We start from the raw sequence: 22812 nt of genomic DNA on the forward strand, positions 1-22812 counted from the left end.
AGGGAAGAAAAAAGAAAATCATGAAGAAAAATGAATCATCCATAAACTCACCACTCAATCAGTGCTGGTCTTTTTTTTTCAAAAACAATAGAGCATGAACAAGGGAAGCATGAATGAGCAAGACCTCAGCCTCACTTAGAAGTAAAACTGTGAACTAGCCTAGCCACAAGCCTCTTGCAGGTTCCAAACAGCCTGTTTCCTAATTGGGGTAAAATACATAGAACATAAAAACCTGCCATTGTAACAATTTTTAAGTGTACAATTCGTTGGAATTAATTACATTCACAGTGATGTACAACCATCACCACTGTCTATTTCCAAAACATTTTCATCACCCCAAACAGAAATTATGCATCCATTCCTTTCTCCACAGCCTCAGGTAACCTCTAAACTACTTTCTGATTTTTATGAATTTGCCTATTCTAGACTTATAAGTAGAATCATACATACAATATTTGTCCTTTTGTGTCATGGCTTATTTCATTCAGCATAATGTTTTCAATGTTCATCCACACTGCAGCATGTATCGAACTTCATTCCTTTTTATGGCTAAATAAGATTCCATTTATACATATACTTCTCACGTTCTTCAAAGGGCTAGAAACTCTGAGCCCATGAAAAACTTGGTATATTTACGGCTAGAAGATAGAAAGGAAAAAAAGAAGGAAGGAAGAATCTGATGTTTATCCATTCATCTGTTGATGGACATTCTGGGTTGTTGCCAACTTTTGGCTACTGTGAATAATGCTGCTATGAACACTGGCATACAAATGCCAAATAGACTTTTAATAGTTTGCTCTGGCTGGAAAGCCAGAAAAGGACTATAAAGAAAAACAGCAACAGAAGCTGCCAAAAGCAATTACCACAACAGAACAGAATATAAGACATTAACTTCATGGGTTTTCCGCGCGGCATGCGGGATCTTGGTTCCCCCACCAGGGATCGAACCCGTGCCCCCTGCAGTGGAAGCGCAGAGTCTTAACCACTGGACCGCCGGGGAAGTCCCAACTTTATGGTTTTAAAATTATTTATACTTCTGATTTTTCCAAATTTTAGAGTCCTTCATCATGACAGACTTTATATGTTCTAATCTGAAAAATATACAAGAAGGAGATAAAAGGGAGAAAGCAACAATGCTTAAGTAACATATTAACAAATCATTACTAAGGTCAGGATTGCAGGTTAGGAGCAATACTGAGAAGGGAGCAGAGTTATAGCCTGAAACAGCATCTTTTTTTTGTTCTGACCAAAGAGAAGGTATTACTTTGCCCTCCATAATGCCTAGCACAGTACCCAGTGTATTCTAGAAACTCAACAAAAGTTGGCTGAAAAAAATAGATGGATAATTCTATAGATATCTGAGTTCTTCCAACTACATCATATTTTTTAAACTATTTATACTTAGTCTGAAACAGATTATTAGGAGCATCTCAAGTTTCACAGTAAGTTTTATACGAACCCATAAATTTATGGGGAAATTGGCCAGTAGATGAGTGACAGGAAATTGTATCTCTGGGACCATTATTTAAACTACAACTCTGACTGATTACACAAGATTACAAGCCCAGAACTCACCAACTTACATCATCATACTTTTTTAGTGGCTATTTGCCTAAGTGTTTGTAATGCCAAATGGGTCCAGAGAGATCTTTCCTTATTTTCTTCCAAAATAAATAGCAAACATATCAAACTTAGCAGTATATCCAAAATATACGATCAAATTTCAAAATGGTCTATGCCAATATAAATATAAAAAATAATTATCTGTACCCACCGTTACTTCAACATTCTTCAAGGTGTTGGAAATTTTGAACCCATAAAAATCTTGGTATACAACTGAATAAACATGTAGAAAGCAAAAAAAAAAAAAAAAAATTATTTATACTCAACGTTGTCCCAGTAGGATTTAAGCTTGGGGCAAATGTAATATCTATCTTCAATCTTTTAAGCAGGTTATAAGGAAGTGTTATTCCAACTCTGCAAATGTGGGAATAAACAACATTATTATATAAATAGCAATGTCTTGCATGTTTTGAGTATTATCAATAAATATGGAGTGTGGATTTTAAAATACAGTCTATAAACATCCTCAAAGAAGAACTGCAAATTATGTCTTTCACTTTTTAAGTTAACAGTTGTCAGATGGAAGAAGAGAAAGATACAGAGCACTGGCTTCAACAGGAATAGAAAGAACAGCAAACAGGAATTACACTGAAAGGGAAAAAAACAGGAAATAAGGGTAACACTGCTGACAAGTCTTTTTCCTTTAGATGTCTATATAACAAATTTCTCTGAGTTAATTTATTTTCTATAGGCATACAGCATATATTCATCTCTCTCTGATCCTTCCTACCTCTAGAGCAAAATTTCAGAAAAGGAAAACTTGCAACTAACACAACACTGTAAATTAACTACACTTTAATTTAAAAAAAAAAAAGAAAAGGAAAACTTTGTACACAGTGATATACTATTCCTGCTGCTACCACCATCATCTACTGTAAGTTTTACTATGTACAAGGCACTGCGACAAGACTTACATTCATTATCTTATTTAATCCTCACAATAATCCTGAGACAGATTTTACTGAAGTTTATAGAGGTTAAACAACTTGCCCAAGAATCCATTAGCTAATAAATGATGGAACCAGGATATTAAACATTCAGCCCTAAAACAAAAACATCCTGACAAGTATAAATCATTGATAGGAAGGTGAGCTAAAACAGAAGAACACAAAAGTAAAAACACAGAATGTCAGAACATGTCGTGACTCTAAGGATTTTGACAGACAGATAGGACCTGCCCAAAACCAATCTGATTACCTACTTAAGCAATTCAATTAACTAAAATATTGAGATGAAAATTATATTTGAAAATGAAGGACTTCCCTGGTGACGCAGTGGTTAAGAATCTGCCTGCCAATGCAGGGGACACGAGTTCGATCCCTGGTCCAGGAAGATCCCACATGCCGCGCAGCAACTAAGCCTGTGTGCCACAACTACTGAGCCTGTGCTCTTGAGCCCGAGAGCCACAACTACTGAGCCTGCGCTCTTGAGCCCAAGAGCCACAACTACTGAAGCCAGCGCGCCTACAGCCCATGCTCCACTACAAGAGAAGCCACTGCAATGAGAAGGCCGCGCACCGCAACAAAGAGTAGCCCCCACTCGCCACAACTAAAGAAAGCCCCTGTGCAGCAACGAAGACCCAACGCAGCCAAAAATAAGTAAATAAACAAATAAATTTATTTTAAAATTTGATAATTTGAGCTGCACCTAAAATTGCTGTAGCCAAGGTGTTCAAGTTCATGAATAAGGAGCTAATAAGCCTGTACCCTGACCTCAACCTTCCACTGTTCCAAAGACAAAATTGTTTAAAAAAAAAAAAAAAAAAGGCATATCTACACAACTTTTTCCTGGCAGCAGCGAGAGTACTAAAATACCTGTTTCCTTAGGTCTTAATCTAGTCCAAAAAAGGCACAAATTCTGAACAAGTACCTCTTAAAATATATCACATATTACACAAATTTTTAATTTAATATACACAATATATCAAGCACTGTGTCAAGAAGTGTGTTAAGCACCATCACCCCATACCCAGTGTGAAATAAAAATGAACTGCCACAGTTCTGAAAAATCCTAAAATGTCAATAGGAATCTTCACCATAACTCTCCAAATAGGTAAATAATGCACAGATCATGGCAAGGCCTTAAAAACTGTATTTTAAATTGTCATTTTAATTAATTTAATTACACTGATACTGGTGAAAGAAGAGTGATGAAATTAAGAGGTGGAAAATGTATGTTAATTGGAATTGGACACATGAAAGGACACATGAAAACTGAGGAAATCCTGGCAGAAATATATTATCAATGAAATAATAATTTTTTGAAAGGTCCTCAGCATCTCCGCAAGGTAAAGTACCATGTTCTTTTGACAAGGTGCATAAGGCCTTCACAAGTTATTTAAATTTTTTAAACCTTGTTTCCTTGTCAGGAACTTAAAAAAAGGTTGGAGTGAATGATACCTCTAATGTTTTCCTGTTGTGACACTGTAGAGTCAAGAGAAAATTGATAAACTCATGTAAGCAGATTTTTATGCAATGATTAGTTTCAATAATAACAGGGGGGGAGGAGTCCTCAAAATGTTGCACTAGAAAACTAAGGTCTCATTCCCTGAACCTCATATACTCATATACTATGAGGCTACAGGAATAATCAGAAACCAACAAAATGAAAGTACATTAGCAAGACTAAATTAACACAGGTACACAATAACTTTGGACTTTAACAAAATGCCAAAGAAGCATTTAGAACTACAAGAGTTTTGGTTTTTTTTAATCTGATAATATTAGAGAAAACGAAAATGTAATAAACTTAACTACTGCCTATATCCACACCTCTCTAGTCTCACCTGCCACAGGTAAGTGGGTCTTCTGTCTAAAGTCAGAAGACAGGCCTCGTGCTCTGTGAATTATCCTGGAACTCAGGTGGTCTCTCTCTTCTTCCCAGTCTCTGCTCTCAACTTTTAAACAGGCTGCTCTGCCATATTTAGCGCTCTCGCTGGATCTTACATCCCACTAAGTACCCCCTGTCTCACAGTATCGTCCCTCCTCCATAGTTAAGCAACTGGACAGATATTTAGCTTTCATTCTTCCCTTCTTCATCTCCCACTTTTTCACTGCAATGTGGCTTCTACCATACCATTTTACTAAAACCACACTTACCAAGGTCACTCACCAACAGCCTCTTTGTGCTAAATCCAGTAAATGCTTCATAGTCCTTATCTTACTTACAGACCTCTCTGTAACATGTGACCCATACAGTACTTTTCCTTTTATTTATTTTTTATTTTTCTGATTAGCAAATACATTAAGAATTGAAATATCACAGAAAAAAATGGAAGTTTGAGTACTCTGTAATCCCACTCTCAAAGACAGCCAATGTTAGTAGTACAGTATATATTAAGATTTCTATACATATGGTAATATACAGGTATATATGTATTTTTTTTAAGTTCACAAAAATTAGATCATACTTGGGGACCTCCCTGGTGGTCCAGCGGTTAAGACTCCATGCTTCCACTGCAGGGGGCATAGGTTCAATCCCCAGTCAGGGAATTAAGATCCTGCATGCCCCGTCTGGTGCAGCCAAAAAAAATCAGATCATACTATACATTTTTGAGAATTTAATTTAATGTACTTTGATCTTCTGTCCTTGTTAGTATTATGTGGTAGACTAATTAATGGCCTCCTAAAGAGTACATCATAAAACACAGAACCTGTGAATGTTACCTTAAATTGTAAAAGGGACTTGGCAGAGGTGATTAAGGGAAGGATTTTGTGATGAGGAGATTATCCTGAACTATCTGGGTTGGGCCCATCGGAAGATGCTATGCAGTTGACTTTGAAAATGGAGGAAGGGATCAAGGAATGCAATGCAAGGAATACAAGGAATGCAACTCTAACAGCTGGAAAAGGCAAGGAAATGGATTCTATCCCAGGAACCAGCTGGGTCAATACCTTGACTTTAGCCCAGTGAAACATTTGAGACTTCTGGCCTCCATAACTGTAAGAGACTAAATTTTTGTTTTAAGCCACTAAGTTTGTACTAATTTGTTACAGCAGCAATAAAAAACTATATAATACTCTGTGTGTGTGTGTGTGTGTGTGTGTGATACCTTTCCGCATTTGTCTGTTTCTCTAGAAGTTATTACACAAAGTGCAACTATTGGGTCAAATAATTTAAAAAAGTTAACCTCCAGAAAGGCTACACTTATTTTTTACTCACATTAACAACATTCAAGCCCCTCCCTCCTTTCTCAAAGTTCTATTCTTTCAGTTTGTTAAATCACTTCCCTGGTTTCCCTTCTGTGGTGGCTACTCACTCCTTCTGCTCCTTTGCAGACTTCTCTTCATCAGCTCATTTCTTACATGTCAATGGTCCCCAAAATTCCAATTCCATCCTGGGCCTTCTCCTCACTATACACAGTTATTTAATCTACTTCCTTTTACCCCAATTACTACTTACAAACAAAACAGATTTACTTCTCCCTCTTCCCTCTAAAATCTGCTCCTCCACTGTATTCTCTCTGTTAATGACTGGCACACCAATATCCAACAGCCTATGACAGATGCATGGGGATCACCTGACCCCTGCCTTATCCTCACCCCACATACCACAGGCTCCAGAATCTGTAAGAGTCTCTCCCTCCCTATCAATTCCTTAGAACAAGAATACATCAATTTTCAATTGTATTACTTAACTGTGTGTGTTCCCTAACTCAAGTCTCATACCCCACTGTACCAGCACAGTCTTTCTGAAACTCAATTCTGATTTGTCACTCAAGCAGACCTTTCACAGACTGCTGGTTGCAATGTAACATGATATATTCCCTTGGGAAAACTGTTTGGCAATGTCTTCTAAAGTTAAACATACATCTGCTCTATGAACCAGTAAGTCCACCACTAGTTATTTATCCAAGAGAAACGAAAATGTATGTCTATAAGAAGACTAATAGCTATGTGTTCATAACAGCTTTCATAATAGCCTAATGGGAGAATGGATAAACAAACTGTGTTATTGTTATACAATGTATTACTACACACCAGTTAAAAAGAACTACTGAAAGGAGCATTAACATGGATGAATTTCAAAACATTATGTTGAACAAGAGAAGCCAGCCAGAAAAGAATACACACTTATTCTACTATTCTATTAGGTGAAGTTCAAGAACACGAAAAACGAATCTGTGGTAAAAGATATCAGAACAGGAACTGACTAAAGGAACCATGTGGGATTACTGGGGAGGGAGAGATTAACACAGGAGTACACATTCAATAAAACTCATTCAATTGTAGAGTTAAGTTCATTTCACTATATGTAAACTTTACCTCAAAAATTTTTAAAGCAAATATTAAAATATAAAACTTTTACTTCACTCAGCATTTTTCCATACTAATTATTTAAAAAGCCTCACACCTGTCAGAATGGCCATCACCAAAAAGTCTACAAATAACATGCTGGAGAGGGTGTGGAGAAAAGAGAACACTCCTATACTGTTGCTGGGAATGTAAATTGGTGCAGCCACTATGGAGAACAGTATGGAGGTTCCTTAAAAAACTGAAATAGAATTATCATATGAGGGACTTCCGTGGTGGCACAGTGGTTAAGACTCCATGCTCCCTATGCAGAGGGCCCGGGTTCCATCCCTGGTCAGGGAACTAAATCCCATATGCATGCCACAAATAAGAGTTTGCATGCCACAACTAAGGAGCTAGCAAGCCACAACTAAGGAGCCAGCGAGCTGCAACTAAGAGCCGGCACAACCAAATGAATAAATAAAAATTTAATTAAAAAAAAAGAATTACCATATGATCCAGCAATCCCACTTCTGGGCATATATTCAGACAAGACGAAAACTCTAATTTGAAAAGATACATGCACCCCAATGTTCACAGCAGCAATTTACAATAACCAAGATATGGAAGCAAACTAAATGTCCATCGACAAATGGATGGATAAAGATGTGGTATACACACATACAAAGGAATATTAGCCATAAAAAAGAATAAAATAATTTACAGCAACATGGATGGACTTAGAGATAATCATAATAAGTGAAGTAAAATCAGACAAGGAAAGACAAATATCATATAATATCACTTACATGTGGAATCAAAAAAATGATACAAATGAACTTATTTACAAAACAGAAACAGACTCACAGACATAGAAAACAAACTTATGGTTACCAAAGGGGAAAGGGGTCGGGGCCTATCCCAGAGTGATAAATAGCAGTTTGGGATTAACAGATACACACTACTATATATAAAACAGATAAACTATAAAGACCTACTGTAGAGCAGAGGGGACTATATTCAATATCTTGTAATAACCTATAAAGAAAAAGAATGTGAAAAAGAATAGATTCAGTATAACTGAATCACTTTGCTGTACACCTGAAACTGACACATTGAAAATCAATCATACGTCAATTTAAACAAAAAAAAAACCTCAAGATTTAAGACAAATTAATCACTTAATAACCCCTTTTTTTTTTTTTTAATTATCACCTCACTCAGAAACAAGACTATACAGGGAATTCCCTGGTGGTCCAGTGGTTAGGACTCAGTGCTTTCACTGCCAGGGCCAGGTTCAATCCCTGATCAGGGAACTCAGATCCCACAAGCTGAACAGTATGGCCAGAAAAAGTAAAGAAACAAGACTATACCAAATGTGTGTTCCCCTGGTTTATAAATTTTGTGAAAGCAAAGATTTTTGTCTATGTAGTATTGATCACCGTTGTCTTCCCAGTACCTATCATTATGCTTGACACATAGGAGATGCTATATATGTGTTACCTTTGGTGGTTCTTACTGACTTACTGACAATGTTCATAACTTCATTAAATTTCTAGATCATTTACTGACTCAGTTTTCTGATCTCGTGTGTTATAATGCTTGACAACATTTATAACCTTGTTCATCCAGCAGCAGAAAAGAAGCTTCTCCACATTATCAAAAAAGCAGCCAAGTTGAGTCTTTAACTTTGTGCTCCTCTCTTACATGTATTTAAATTAAATGTTTAAAGGCATTACACTTTTCATGAGCTTATTCCCTAAGATTCATTCTCAATTTACTTCAAGGTCTACCTTCTCACCAGCAAATTCTGGCTCAGTCTTCTAAGCTATCCTGATTCTGGTATACTTGAAGATATTAAATTTTGCTTCTTTCTCTTATGTATCTCATTCAAATATCATATTATACAGTGGTTCATTCAAGTGAAACTTTTATCCAGTATCTTTTTTTTCTAATATTTATGTATGTATGTATGTATGTATTTATTTGGCTGCGCCGGGTCTTAGCTGCAGCACGCAGGATCTTCATTGCCATATGCGGGATCTTTAGTTGTGGCATGTGGGATCTAGTTTCCTGACCAGGGATCAAACCCAGGTCCCTGCACTGGGAGCGTGGAGTCTTAACCTCTGGACCACCAGGGAAGTTCCTATCCAGTATCTGTTAACATCGTTCTAACAAACTTACTAGCATAATTTATGAGAATGCTGGATTCTTTTTTTTTTTTTTTTTTTGCACGCAGGCCTCTCACTGTTGTGGCCTCTCCCGTTGCGGAGCACAGGCTCCGGACACGCAGGCTCAGTGGCCATGGCTCACAGGCTTAGCCGCTCCATGGCATGTGGGATCTTCCCGGACGGGGGCACGAAGCCGTGTCCCCAGCATCGGCAGGCAGACTCTCAACCACTGCGCCACCAGGGAAGCCCTGGATTCATTTTTAACATAGCAAAAGATCTGTATCAGGCCAAATACAACAACTAATCATTTGAATACCAATTCAAAGGTAAGACAAAATCCCCACATTCACTTCCCTATCAGTGCTTACACTTTCTTATGAAAAACAAAAAGAGCAATGATCCATAATAAAACCATTCTGCTCCTATCTCTATCAAGGTTCCTTCCAAGAACACAGGAGCTAGCAGTTCCTTAAGGAGAGAGCCCTAATCATGAACCCAAGACACTGAATAGCAAAACCAACAATGAAGACCCAGATAATAGCCAGTTTAATCAGCTTTAGGGAACATTTTTCAAAGTACAATTGTGAGCGTTGGATTAGTACAAAGAACAATTAACAAGCACTAAACCCACATTGTCTGGCCACTTAAACAATAAACTGCCAACAGCACAGGCAGGGAATGCTCTCATGAAGTACAGAGACAGTAATAAACATCTGGAAATGGCAACAAATAAACACACCAGGCAACTTAGAATTAGGAGAAATTGGATGACCCTTTCTGAGCAAACATATGAGGCCACAGTCAACAGCTTCTAGCCACAGAACACACATTAATTAACCTACATGTTTCCAGTGAGGAAGGACTACCATACCGCCAAAACAGATAGTAATAACTGCCAATGTTATCTTTAATTGATAGCTTGAATTTTATATGCAAACATATAAAGTTGTGTGCAGTGATAAGCAGACTTTTATATAACTTGTCCAAAATTAATTTGAAGAGCAACAAAGGGCTGACAGCTTTTTGTTTTGCTAAATAAGGGCATTACAGAAAATAACAAACAAAAAAACCCACTCACTATCTAGCATAAATTTCAAATGTAAAAGGATACTGTAACACAGAAAAGGATGGACACAATTTAAAGGTAAACACATAAAATTTTATAAATTTAGCCTAAGAGAAAACAAATTATATTGAGAATAATATTTTCATTTCATCATGAACTTTATGATAAAAAACTCTTATCTCAAAGAGCATTTGGAAACATACTTAGTGTTTTAAAGAAAAAAGGAGTGCAAAGCATAACAAAGTTATCAGAGGAGCTTAACAGAGAGGATTTAATGGGTGGTTCTAATTAATTTACCAGTTTACGTTAACTGTAAGATTTCTACAACTTTAGCAATACTTTTCAATTTTTTCTGGAATATAATCTTTTTCTCAAAACAAAAAATATTGGGCAGCAGAATGGTCAGTCTCCCAGCGGTGTCTGGGTAGGGTCAGCATGAGGCCACGGGCTCCAGGGACAGTGGAAGCGGCTGCTGCCGGCTGGGCTGGGGACCTGGGACTTGAGAGTCCACACCACCCACTCAGTGGGCACTTCGGGGTGAAGCTGAGGCTCACAGAGGCTCTGCTGAGCACCTGGGGCTGCCGCCACACACAGACCTTGTTCCTGGTGTGCCTCACTTCCCAGCTGCTCAGGGCTGTTCCCGGGTAGGCTGCAGTGGGTCCTGGACTGTCTCAGGGGTGCTGGGCAGGCATGCCTCAGGCCTCGCTACAGCACGCAACCAACAGGCCCAAGTGGCGTTGCCTCCCTCCCTGGCAGACGGGTCCATCTGGAGCTTGAGGAGATGCTGCTCTTCAGGAATATATCCATCAGCCCCCTGGAGAGCTGGTTGACCTAGACAGCTGGCTACCTCCTGCCCAGACTGGACGCGGGGGTCCCAGGGACTGTGTCTCCAGCCCAACTCTGAGTGTCCGCCCAGCCAGGTGGGGGAAGGGGTCGAGCAGTGGGGTAAGGAGGTCTGGGATGCACCCCAGATGCAGTGCAAAAACACGCTCAAGATCTGCCGGCATGGGTTTCCCTGGTGGCACAGTGCACAGTGGCACAGAGAGTCCGCCTGCCGATGCAGGGGACACAGGCTTGTGCCCCGGTCCGGGAAGATTCCACATGCCGCGCGGAGCGGCTGGGCCCGTGAGCCATGGCCGCTGAGCCTGCGCGTCCGGAGCCTGTGCTCCGCGACGGGAGAGGCCACAACAGTGAGAGGCAAGGAAAATAAATAAATAAACTAACTAAATAAATAAATAAATAAATAAATGTTAAAAAAAAAAATCTGCCGGCACAAGATGAATCATCTCAAGTACCGCAAGCTGGTCAAGAGGACCCAGTACCTACTGCGGAAAGTCAAGGAAGGACGCCTGAAACGGCAGCAAATCAAGTTCAAGAGAGACCTGAAGCGCATCTGGTGGAAGGCGGGCCTGAAGGAAACCCCCACAGGCTGGCAGACCCCCAAGATCTACCTGAGGGGCAAATGCATCTCCTATCTCTCTCCCGTACCCCTATTACTGCTGATGACCTGTTGTAATAAGTATTCAGAGAACTCAGCTAAAAACAAAAAACAAAAAAACAAAGAATTCTGAGTATTACCTCCCCCCATGACAGTAGCTGGATTTAAGAATTATTGATTAAAATAACAAAACCACCACGACTTTTTGATAATTTCTGTATGTTACAAATATGCAAGATCTATTATTTGTTCTTTCAATATTAAATGTTTAACGCACATACTGATTTCCAGACCCACTGCAGAGATCCACAGCCCACTCTGTTTCTCCAGTCATTTCTGTCTTTATAGCGAGTTTCCCACTACAGAAAGTATCAAATAGCTCACTAAGCTGGCTTATCTTTAAAATCATTTCCAATCCTGAGATTATAAGATTCTGGGACAATGCAAACTTCTCAAAAGAACTGAGAGATTTCTAGAGAAATTACAGTTTGATCCAATATTTAAGTGCTCTCCCTCCTAACATTCTATGTAGATAACGGTAAAGAAATTTTAAAAGCTACAAGCCCACAGGGAGGAGAAAACAGTGGTGGGCAGATGGCAGCACATTTTTGTATGATGAATGGAAAGCAGATGAGGAACTTGCATGTTAAGACTGCAGACTGAACCCACACATCTAATTTTGCTCCCTCCCAAAACCCTACTAAAACAAGATAAAGAAAATGTTGCTGTTGTTTTGTTCTGTTTTTAGGACACAAAGCATAAGGATCGAGAGAATGGAAGAAACAACCCCAACAAAATTTTGGAAGCTGGAAAGATGGATGAGTGATAACTGATTTGGTCAAAGACAAATTATAAGACAGCAGTGCTGACAACTAAGAACAAACCCACTTTACGCTACAGAATCCTCAAAGGGTTCAGGAACTGCCAGAACACAGAGGGGGAAGGGAGACTAAAGAAAGAAAGGATCAGGTGAAAGCTGTCGGAACAGTTAGAAACCTAGAGCCCATGCCTCTCCCGAGTTGCTGACTGACCCAACCTCAATCAGGCAGCAGGTTAGAGATTTATTCTCTAAAAAGGGTAAATCACACATGGTGGATGATAAAGGTATCCTAACAAAAAGAGGCAAATGATATGTCCCTTCATATTAAATGCTCTATGGCTCATTACCCAGCCCTCTTTTCCTGAGTTCCCAGACCACCGGCAACTAGACCTCTGGCCTCCAAGCAGAAAACTGGGATACTCTCTGGGAAATCTGACCAGGCCAAACAGAAAGACAGACACTGGAGAGAGCCTCAAACAGCCCACCCAAACCAATGATTTCAATCCTGACCACACACTGGAATCACCTGGGCAACTTTAGAAAATACTGGTGCTAATCTATGCAGACAGAAATCAGAATAGTGGTTGCCTCTAGGCAAGGAGTGGGGAAGATAGAAGGGATATGAAGGAATTTTTTAGGGGTTTCACTATGCTCTGTACCTTGTGTTCATTACACAGGTGTACACACAGCAAAATCATCAAACTATACACTTAAAATCTATATATTTTACTGTGTGCAATCACACTTAAATTTTTTAAAAATACTGCTACCTGACGTATTTGGTCCCTCAGTCACAAGCAAACAACCAAGGAGGATTATCAGAGCTCTGAAGAGGGCCTCTACTGCTGAGACTATACCAAACAGAAAAAAAGTAACTTGGAGGAAACAAGCTATGCAAGGGAAAAGAAAGCTTAAAGAAACTGTATTTAACAATTTCAGGTAGGTAAGAGAGATATGGCATCTATGAAACAAGAAAAGAGACTTTTTCTTGTTTCATAGATGCCATAAGTAACTGAGGAATAAGTAACTGAGTAGAGGATGGGAAGCTAAACCTACAGGCCTGCACAAGGGAATATGGTCAACGGGCTGATGTGCCTTGCTCACAAAGCCCCAGAAAGGCTCAGCCCTTGAGAGTCTCGAGGGATATAGTCAGTGGGGAAGAAGTATGGGGCTGAAGAGCAGGTTAGTGGTTTAAAGTCTGGTAAAAAAAAAAAAAAAAAAAAAAAAAAAAAGTCTGTACATGAACCTCGAGTTTCCCTTCTCCACTACTCACATCCTCTCATAAATTTATTCTCTGGAAACAGTGACTTGGAGAGACTCCAGACTCAAGAAGAGTGGAGCGAGGCTCAAGGCTGAAAGCCAAGGAATAAAGCAGAAGTATGCGCGGTAATAGCAGCCCTCACCCACAGCCCAATTCCTCCCTGCCGATCTCAGAAAACCGGGAGCCAGGCACAGTACGTGCCCCACACTTGAATTTAAATGCCCCTTTTGCATTCAGCCAAACCAATTTTCATCACAGCACTTCTAGTGGAGGATAAAGGTCTTCTGAATTTCTACAACGCCTCTTAGACTCTCAACTTCTTAAAGGCAGGGGCAGCATCTTAATCAGCTTCATATCCCCAGAGCCTAACACAGTTACACTCTATGTTAAACACTCTATAAATCTTTAATTGGTCCCAGACACTGGAGATAACATGCAAGAAGAGATTTAAAAACCTTGGAAAACTAGAGCATACAAGGTGTAATTTGGACTAGGTCTTGAAGGGACATTAAAGATTTAGGATTTATTGATGAAATGACGTCTGGGATTTGTTTTAAAATAATCCCAGAGCCACCCTCCCCACCCCCCAAAATCAACTGTATTTCTATATACTGGCCACAAATGTTTTAAAATATCACTTACAATAGTATTTTAAAAATCAAATACCTAAGAATAAATAAGATGTGGGACTTTCTTGGTGGCACAGTGCTTAAGAATCCGCCTGCCAATGCAGGGGACACGGGTTCGAGCCCTGGTCCGGGAAGATCCCTCATGCCGCAGAACAACTAAGCCCGTGCGCCACAACTACTGAGCCTGCGTTCTAGAGCCCATGAGCCACAACTACTGAGCCCGCACGCCTAGAGCCTGTGCTCCGCAACAAGAGACGCCACCGCAATGAGAAGACTGCACACCACAACATAGAGTAGCCCCCACTTGCGGCAACTAGAGAAAGCCCATGTGCAGCAATGAAGACCCAATGCAGCCAAAAATAAATAAATAAATTTAAAAAAATATGTGGAAGACTTTTATACAGAAAACTACAAAATATTAAAGAAATTTTAAAAGACATAAATAAGTGGAGAAATATACCATGTTCATAAACTGGAAAATTCAATATTGTTAAGATGTCAATTCTCTATTTTCAAAATTTGTAGCAATGGACAAGATTCTGAAATTTATGTGGAAACTCTAAGAACCAAGAACTGCCCAGACAATCTTAAAGAACAAAATAGGAACAACCATTGGGACTTCCCTGGTGGTCAAGTGGTTAAGAATCCACCTTCCGATGCAGGAGATGTGGGTTCGATCCCTGATCGGGGAACTAAGATCCCACATGGCCACAGGGCAACTAAACCCACGCACCACACCTAGAGAGAAGCCCACAGCGAGGAGCCAGCGCGCGGAAACTAACACCCAGCATAACCAAAAAACAAAAACAAAAAATAAGAACAACAGATATCAGAGCTTATTATAAAGTTACATCAGTTGATAGTGATATTGGTGCAAGGATAACAAATAGACTAATGAAAGTCCAGAAACAGATCCACACATATACAGTCACCTGATTTATGAAAAAGTGTCACACAGTGCAGAAGCGCAAGGATGGTATATTCAGTAAATGGTGCTGGGTCAAATAGATACCCACATGGTATAAAGTGAATCTGGACCCCTACAATCCATCTGGAATTTACTGTAAATTGTACATCTTAAATACGAAAAGTAAAACAAAATAAAACTTCTGTACGGTAACATGGGGAAATATCTCCATATTCTTAGGCTAGGCAAAGATTTCTTAAATAGGGCACAAAAAGCAGTAATCATAAAGCGAAGGATTAAGTATATTTCATTAAAATTAACAATTTCCATTCATCAAAAAAAAAGGCCTTAAAAGAGTGAAAAGGCAACATACAGAGTGGAAAAAGATTAAGTCCAGAAAGGACTCATGGAAGATAGATGTGTATACACACACACACACAAATACACACACAGAACTCATATCCAGAATAAAGAATTACAGACCAATTAAAAAAAATAATAGTGAGACTTAAGAGGCACTTCACAAAAGATGACATATAAATGGCCAACAAAAGATACCCAACCACAATCATCATTAAAATGTAAATAAGACCACACATATATTACTACACTTTTACCAAAATAGCAAAAATTTTTAAAACTGACAAGCATTAGCAAGGATATGAGGTAAATGGAATACCATTCCCTGATAATTGGTAGAACACTTTGGGAAAATGTTCAACTGTATCTAATGCTAAAGTTTTATCATTTACATACCTCATAAACCAAGAGTTCCACTCCTAGATATAAACCTCAACCTAGCAATGTTCTGTTTCTTGATCTGTGATAGTATACTCAGTAAAAATTCTTTACCTGCATACTCAAGATTGTGCACTTTTTAAAATATATCATATTACAATAAGTTTTCTAAGATTTCTTTGACACAAATTTCTCAGAGACATTAACACTAGCATTTTAGAATAGAAAAGGAGCTTCTGGTAAACAGCCGAAAGTTTATTAATAACATTTTTAAAAAACAAAACAAAAAAGCTGCTAACACATTTCAACCCAGAACAAAGGTAAAAACCATGAACAGATAACTTTTCTTGATCTTCACGAAGTACCGGATTTCTTTCAGCAATAAAAGGAGTCTGTTATTCTAGGAGTCTGTTATCCTACACTGTAACCCAAAGAAATCTCTGCAAGAAAATGCTACTTTTTGAAATCACCTCTAACAACAACAGATAGGAAAGTGAAGAAACCATTCCAAAAGTTTTGGTTAACTCTTCGGTGAGAGAATGCCAGCTGAGTTGATCTGTGTAGCCCAAAAGACAAAAATAAAGCCACAAAGAAATCATAGCAACTCTAAAGCAAACACCAACACCACAATCCAACCTACCGGAAATTCTGTGGTTAATTTGAGGCTTGCCCCGCTAGTCATAAGGTGATTCAGTGATGGCTACAAACGCTCCGCAAGTGCATCCTTGGGCGTCATCTAGCACACCTGGCTCGCCCATCACCTGCCTGGAGACACGGCCTTACGCAGAATCCCAGAGGCCAAATAAAGACGCCAACTTTGCAAGAGGCGCGGACGGTCTCGCCCCGTCAGGTCACCGAGAAGGAACAGACTCCTGGCCTCGAGGGCGGGGGTGAAGAGTCAGTATTCCCCCACAGGATTTACGAGAAAGCGCTCCCGAAGCTGCCTAGTCCCTCCACCACCCCGGGACTCCACTGGAAGTCCCGCGGGCGAGTTTCTTCCCCAGCGCCCACGGCAGGAGGGTCGCGGCGACCACAGGGAACTTAGGCCCCGGGGGGCCGGGCGCGCCCGCCTCGCTCGCGCCGCAAGTTTGGTTGGCGGCCCCCACTCGCCGCGCCTCGGCCCGGCTGTGCGCCCCGCGGAACCCGGGCTCGCGGCCCGCCCGGCCTGGCGCGGCGCCCCTCACCTTGGAAACGTTGGGTGGACTCCGCCGTAAACATTAACTTCCCATCCAGCCGGCAGCCGCGCCGCCGCGTCTCAGCGCCTCGGCCTCTCTACCGGCTCCGCCGGCCGCCGTCCGCGCCCCCTCTTAAGCGCCGCGCTCACTCAGGAGCTCGGGGCCGCCTCAGACGCTGACCCACTCGCCCCTCGCCGCCGCGGTTTCAACTACCACTCAACCCCTACTGTGCCCGCCACCGGCTCCTCCCGGGTCCGGCCCGGCCGCGTCAGGAAGGCTCAAGGCGCAGGCGCGGCAGGGTCTTAAAGAGACCGGGCCGCCCTACCGCATAATGGGTTCGACCAGGTTAGGGGACGGGTGGGCCGGCTGAGAAAAGGAGAAGCCGAAGGGATTGGACCGTGGGGAACGGAGGCGGGGAACTCCCGCTTGTTCCTCCGCCTCTCTTTCAAAGCTCCAGCGGTCGGACCCACAAATTGCTGACTTCCCCAGTCTCTGGAACCGCCCCTTGCCTGTAAGAGCTGCACCAGACCCTCCCCCCGCCCCGAAGCGACCCCGCGCTTAAGGCTGCGGGCCTCGCATTGCTGCACTGCTTATGCGCATGTCTCCAGGTCGCGGCCAGGGCATGCAGACGCGCAAGCTTCGAAAGGCCGTCCGTGCTTCCCCGAGAGGTGACCTGGTCACTCTCAAAAACAATAATTAACGTGTAAATGGCACTTGTGATTGCAAATCACTCTACCATCAGTCGTCTCGACACATTGGATTTATGCGGAGTCCGGCAGGGACATGGGCACAAATATGAGAGGTACAGCCGGGCAGTCATCCAATATCAACGAAGAAATTCTTAGAAGGAAAGTACTTAAGAACAGAAACAACCTACTAATTCCAGTCTAATCCCAGGGAAAACAGGCAAAAAATAACAATAATAATAACAAAGGCAATGTAAATTACTTTCATTATACATTTAGAAGTGACAAAATGATAGTAATTAGCACAAAAAAATTGCCTAGAAATTAGATAGCCCTGGTTATTTCCTAATTTAAATTTATAATCTCCAGAAGGGGTTCCACTGTAATAAGCATTTCAGAAAAAGAAAAATTCTCAATTTTTTTAAAAAACAAGATTAAGAAATACCAGAAAATAGGAAGTAGAGCCATGCCTTCCATCCAACTAAAAACTTGAAATTGCATCTGAGGCAAAATTTTGCATAACTTCAGATTATGCCATTATTTAAAGTAATTTCAACTAACAGTTTCATTGCAACTGAATCCATCTTGTATAGAAAGCTGAGACATTTTGTTAATCTACCCTTCCTTCTTATATTCCATCTATCAGCAAATTCTATAGATTTTACATCCCAAAATTTCCTTGAATCTGTCCTCTACCATCTCCTCCATCACCACCCTAGTCCAAACTCCCTTTGTCTGGGAGGGCCAGAGGCCTGGGAGGGCTACAAATTTAGTCTCTAATTGGTTTACCCTCATGCCCTCTAGCCCCTCTCTAATCTCTTCTCCACACAACTGGCTGTGTGATCTTTTATCTTCCCAGCATGTACCACTTCAATAGCCTCCCACTTCCTTAGACAAAACCTCTTTAACCTGCATGGTCTGGTGGCCTGCCCACCTCTCCACCTCTTCTCACTGCTCAGACCACATTCCATCCTATCTCTGTTCCAGCCAGACTGGCCTCTTCCAATTCCTCAGTTTTCTCCCTCCACAGACCTGCATATGCTTTGCTTTGTGCCTGGAAGGCTCTTCCAATCCTCATCCTTCTGACCACACCTCTAGTCTCTACCTCTGAGAAGCACCTTCACACTTCCCTATCTTGGTCCATTCCTATCACATGACACTGAAACTGTAATTATATGATAATTTTGGTGAATTTTTGTTTCCCCCCCACAATGGACTAATTACATCAATAAGGCCAGGAGCTTGGTTCTCTTTGGTTCATGGTTGTATTTCCATATTTGTTCAATATTTTTTTGTTTCATCAATAAATGAGAATCATAGAATGCCAGAACTTGAACTAGATATGGCTTGAAGGTTACCTAAGTCATAGATAGGTAAAGTGTCACAATCTGACATTCGGAATCAGAGTCTAAAAAGAACTCCAGTTATTTTTAAACTGATTTTATATCGTTTTAGCTGGGCTGTCAGAAGATCCTTTGGGTAACCTTTAAAACTGAGTTCTCAAAAGTACCTGTGTAAAGCCCTGAATTACTAATGATAGCTATGGGATGGGCCCACATGAACCTAATAATAATTTTTGCTTCAAGGGAAGAAGATTGAATGATTGGGAGTCAGGGCTGGGAAGGAGACTTGACTGCCTGCCCTTTTGTGTACCTTCTTAACTTAAAGCCATGTGAATATATTACCTATTTGAAAATAAATGACACAAAAGAGTGCATACTCTATGATTCTATTTCTTTGAAATTCTATGAAAAAAATTGTAACTGGCTGCCTCTGGCAGGAAATTGACTGAGAAGGTGTATGAGAGAAATTTCTGGGTCATAAAACCCTCCCACACTTGAGCTAGGCTGGGACCTGGGACCCTCTACTAAAGTGCTTGCACCTGCACAAATGTTTCCTTGAGCAACAGAATACAAAGAAACTATAAGGGACTAAAAATAACTGTGCACATGTGCAGTTGGGGCAGTTATGAACAATAAGATACAAAAAGGCCACAAACGAACTGCTGTTTCTGAGATGCCAGGAGCAAAAGCAGGGTACTATGCAGGACCCCTGCACATAGCACCACCAAGGGGGTGGACAGACCATCTAAGCTATGCCTCCTGCCCAAGGGAACCAGCTTGCCCCCTAGGAGTGAGTAAGAGCACCTGTTACTTGTTTTTGCTCCCTCATGCTGCACCAGGAGCCCCAGTAACTTGCCTGAATTTCTTGTCTGCCCTCTTATCAATTTCTATTGATTAGAGAGTCCAAGTACTCAAATCAGTAGCACGCTATTGGTGGGAATGTAAATTGGTGCAGCCACTGTGGAAAATTGTTGGAGATTCCTCAAAAAACTGAAAATAGAACTACATACAATCTAGCAATTTCACTTCTGGGTATTTATCTGAAGAAAATGAAAACACTAATTTTAAAAGATATGTGGAGCTTCCCTGGTGGCGCAGTTGTTGAGAGTCCGCCTGCCGATGCAGGGGACACGGGTTCGTGCCCCGGTCCGGGAAGATCCCACATGCCTCAGAGTGGCTGGGCCCGTGAGCCATGGCCGCTGAGCCCACGCGTCTGGAGCTTGTGCTCCGCAGCGGGAGAGGCCACAACAGTGAAAGGCCTGCATACGGCAAAAAATAAAAATAAAAAATAAAATAAAATAAAAAATAAAAATAAAAGATATGTGCAGGGAATTCCCTGGCAGTCCAGTGGTTAGAACTTCGTGCTTCCACCACAGGGGGGCATGGGTTCAATCCCTGGTCGGGGAGCTAAGATCCTGCAAGACTTGTGGCACGGCCAAAAAAAAGGTAAAAAAGATATGTGTACCCCAAAGTTCACTGCAGGATTATTTATAATAGTCAAGATACAGAAGCAACCTAAGAGTTCATCAGAAGGTGAATGGATAAAGATATGGTGTATATATACACAATGGAATGTTAGCCATAAAAAAGAATGAAATCTTGCCATTTGCAACAACATGGAAGTACCTAGAGGGTATGTATGCTAAATAAAAAAAGTCAGGCAGGGGCTTCCCTGGTGGTGCAGTGGTTGAGAGTCCGCCTGCCGATGCTGGGGACACGGGTTCGTGCCCCGGTCCGGGAAGATCCCACATGCCGCGGAGCAGCTGGGCCCGTGAGCCATGGCCGCTGAGCCTGCACATCCAGTGCCTGTGCTCCGCAACGGGAGAGGCCACAACAGTGAGAGGCCTGCATACCGCAAAAAAAAAAAAAAAAAGTCAGGCAGAGAAAAACAAATATCATATGTTTTCTCTTACATGTGGACTCTGAAAAACAAAACAAACAAATAACAAAATAGAAACAGACTCAAAGATACAGAGAACAAACTGGTGGTCACCAAGGGGGTGGAGGATTGGGTAAAATAGGTTAAGGGGATTAAGAGGTACAAATGTCCAGTTATAAAATAGATAAGTCACGGGAATATAATATAGAGAATATAGTCAATAATGTTGTGATAACTTTGGTGACAGACTGTAACTAGACTTATCGTGGTGATCATTTCATAACGTATAAAAATATCAAATCGCTATGCTGTACACCTGAAACTAATATAATATCCTGAGTCAATTATACTTCATTTTAAAACAAATAAGCTAACACACGGTTGAGCACTCTCTGTGTGTGAGTATTGGCTAAGGGCTATACATACATTGTTTCTTTTAAGCCTCATACTATCCTCATGAGGCAGATATCATTATAACCCCCTTGCATATGAGAAAATTGACACTTAGTAAATACCATGCAACTTGCCCCTATTTATACAAATGGAAAATGGTGGGGCAGGGCTTTGAAACCAGTCCGTCTAACGTCAGAAGTGGTTTATATTACTTACCCACTAGATCAAGAACTTTGCAATGACTGAAATCATATTTTGTCTTAGACTATTCAGTTGCCCCAGCACTTTGCATAGTAGCTGTTCAATGTATTTTGAATGAATGATAAAGAACAAGCTTGGTGTTAATTTTATTGGTACAAATTACACATTTTTAATTGGTACAAATTGTACATATATATATATAAAATATTCTAAATAATCCAAATAATCAGTACCATTGTGCTAAGAGCTTGAGATGTACTATCTCTAATGAGATCATGGGCCTGAGGAGAGAAGCTTCTACCATTAGCTCTGACTTTCCAATTTATTTGATAAAAGAGTTTGCATCTTTATTTTACTGAAAAATTAAAATTAATTTTTTTATTTTTAATAAATAAAATTTGTATAAATAAATAATAAAATTAACATTAAAGCTAATTCTAACTAGAGAAATAGCTAATTCTAACCTCTCCCAAGTGCTTGAGCACTTGCATAAGTGAAATCCCACTGTGTGAATTCCACACCAACACCGCCTCTCCTCCAGCTTTCTGCCCTCGGCTGTTCACACTCTGAAACTAGAGTAGAAGATAGAGGAAGTATGGGGGCAGTGGGCAGGGGCACCCTCCTCAGAGACAGTTGAGTATGAGGCAAATTCAGTTAGCAATTCAAGGTTCCCTATGTTCTAATACCACACACCCTTATCATTGATTTGTTTCACTGTCCAGGAGGGGAACAGAAGGAGGGTCTGAGCTCTAATCCCCTCTAAACCAGGCAAGGGTTAAATATCAGAACACAGTGCTCTCAACTGCCAAAAGTGTTTTATAAGTCAGCCATGTGAGCCTCATTGCTCACAGAAAGGAAAGGCAAGGGAGGCATTCCCCTGAGAGGCAAAAACTACCCAGAGTACAGAAAAGGAACTCACCAGTGGAGTGAAACTCACTGCCCACCGTCACTTTAAGCAGCTGGCATCTGGAGCTTCCAGAGAGAACCAGGGCATCTCAGTTACATTCTAGGATTGCACTGTCTAATACATCAGCCACTGGCCACATGTGACTATTTACATTTAAATTTAAATTAAAATTTCAGTTTCTCAGTCATGCGCACACCTTTCAAGTGCTTAATAATAGCCACATGTGGCTGCTTGTTACTAGGGCAGCACACATAGACCATTTCCATCCATCAGAAAGTTCTCTTGGCAGAACTATTCTAGAAAAAGGAGGAACAACACTCCATTGTGACCTCCAGCTAATATTC

The 22812-nt window shown here is 40.8% G+C and overlaps 1 protein-coding gene and 1 pseudogene across 12 annotated transcripts in view; one reads left to right on the top strand and one right to left on the bottom strand.

The window, feature by feature from the left end:
• EVI5 (ecotropic viral integration site 5) overlaps window positions 1–17409 on the bottom strand; it is a 236174-nt gene extending 218765 nt beyond the window's left edge. For 4 of the 11 annotated variants that reach the window (XM_082613400.1, XM_082613399.1, XM_082613397.1 and 1 more), the window contains exon 1: window positions 17069–17403. The gene's annotated coding sequence lies outside the window, so the exon portion shown is untranslated. Of the gene's footprint in view, window positions 1–17068 lie in introns of all 11 variants that reach the window. The other 7 variants (XM_082613396.1, XM_082613395.1, XM_082613394.1 and 4 more) reach the window with 7 other exon arrangements.
• On the top strand, window positions 10527–11767 carry LOC309799171 (small ribosomal subunit protein mS38-like; annotated as a pseudogene). The gene is made up of 2 exons: window positions 10527–11287; window positions 11348–11767. The product of its transcript is annotated as a small ribosomal subunit protein mS38-like (transcript).
• Window positions 17410–22812: the final 5403 nt, after the last annotated feature.

Source organism: Mesoplodon mirus, assembly GCF_964341445.2.
Source record: "Mesoplodon mirus genome assembly, chromosome: 3".
NCBI classification, from domain to species: Eukaryota; Metazoa; Chordata; class Mammalia; order Artiodactyla; family Ziphiidae; genus Mesoplodon; species Mesoplodon mirus.